The sequence below is a fragment of the Egretta garzetta genome, unplaced genomic scaffold, assembly GCF_000687185.1.
Source record: "Egretta garzetta isolate BGI_Z169 unplaced genomic scaffold, ASM68718v1 scaffold56, whole genome shotgun sequence".
NCBI classification, from domain to species: Eukaryota; Metazoa; Chordata; class Aves; order Pelecaniformes; family Ardeidae; genus Egretta; species Egretta garzetta.
The window spans coordinates 11,710,553-11,712,393 of record NW_009260182.1 but is presented as its reverse complement, the minus strand read 5'-3'; positions in this window follow the sequence as shown (position 1 = coordinate 11,712,393).

The window sequence follows — 1,841 nt, the reverse complement described above, 5'->3', positions numbered from 1 at the left end:
CCAGCCACTGGGGATGGGAAGCAAAACTCCCAGCCCCACAGCTAAGGCTCCCAGAGCTTTTCTGTCCCAGGGTCATCTCCTGTGGGTGTGTTATAGGAGAGGCAGGATGAACATCCTGCACACTGTAGCTTTTTAGATGTAAAAAGAGAGAAGATGGGGAGTGGGGGGGGGTGGGGGCTCTGCAGGAAAACACAAGCCAGGGCTGTCCAATCCATGGCATCAGCTGTAGCTAGAGTAATAGGATGTAAAGTGGTTTTTATTGTAAATATTTAATCTCATCCCTGCACTTCCCATTAGAGCCAGCACAGAGAGGGCATTTCTCATTCACCCAGTAGTAGTAGCTGTGTATGTTGTGCCTGAGCACTGTGCTGCTGCTCAGGATCTGCCATGAAGCCCCCCTCTGGGATCCTGCAGGATGCACTCCCCAGCTGCAGCCTGACCGAGGGCTTGGACTGAAGCAGGGGAGGGGGCTTTGGGGAATAAACATTTGGAAAACGGACATTTCTGAATATGTCTGATTTGAGGTTGAAGGTCCTCTGTTCCTGATGATGCTGTTTGCATTTCAGAAGGGGCATTTGCAAGGTGACACTGGCCCCATGGTGGCTGGCTGGCCAGGCTGACTGTGTCATCTCCCGCCCCCAGGTCTGCTAGGGAAAGTGCCAGGACAGCAGCTCTGTGGGTCCATCCAGGGGGTGGTACCTGGAGCTAAGCCTGGGTGCTGAGGGCACCTTCTTAAGTGGCTTTTGAGTACCACCTGCTTTGCTGGGACAGGGGGTATTGCTCTCCCATGCAAAATGAAGTGAGTCCTGTTGCTTGTGCCTTGAGAACAGAGCTGGGTCCAGGTCCTTGCTCCACTGCAATGTGTTCATAAACTCCTTTCAGCGTCACCTCTGCTCCCCACTGTCATGTGTCTTGCGTGGAAGCAGTGGGGGAAACCATCTGCCTTGTCCCTCCTGGGCCAGCTGGCATGGTGTGCTCTGTGTGAAGAACCAGCAGCAGCTTGGCCTGAGAGGGCAGAAATGTGGCACAAGGATCGAGTCCCTTTGGAAAGGCCGTGGGGAGCTCCCCTGTCCCCTGAACCTCTGTCATCATTCCACTTCAGTGCCAGGCTACAAATGACCTTGCCCTGGCCAGTCCCTGCACACGTGTCCATGCTGGGGCACTGCGGCAGGGCATGCACTGTGGTCAGCTGCCAGAGGGCTGTGCAGCAAGCACAAGGCTACCTGAGGGAGAAATGTGGCTCCCAAACAGGACAGGTCAAAATCTGGAAGAGGTTGAACTGCCGGGCTGAGTTAAGTGCTGTTGGCAGGTCGACCCCGTAGCGAAGCAGAGCCTCTGCCCCTCTCGACCTTGTCCTGAAAGGTGAATCTCTCTGGCTATCAGAAGTGAAATCAGCAGGTGGTGGCTGCAAGTGGCAATGACTAACTTTAATTAGCAGGAGCTCCTGGCGTGGCTGCGACCTGTGGGAGACACAGGCTCCCACCGTGGGCAGGGCTGGTCCTGCAGCGCCCAGCACTGGGTGCGAGAGGGTCAGGGTCTCCTCCAGCAGTGCACTTAAACATTACCCCGGATGCTAATGAACCCTGCAGCCACCCGCTGAAAAATGTAACATGAATCTAGTTTAAAAAAAAAAAAGACTTGAAATTGATTTTGTTTGCAGATAAACATGGGCATTTACAAATGAAGTGTAATAATTGTTACTTGTAATCAAAGTTTGTTCATATTAGGCTGTTAATTTCTTGACCCCCTTCCAAGATGTTTTTAATTATCCCTTTCACTCTTTACCATTTGATTCTTTTCGAGCCGATGGCTGGGGAATACACAGCTGGGGAGATAAAAAA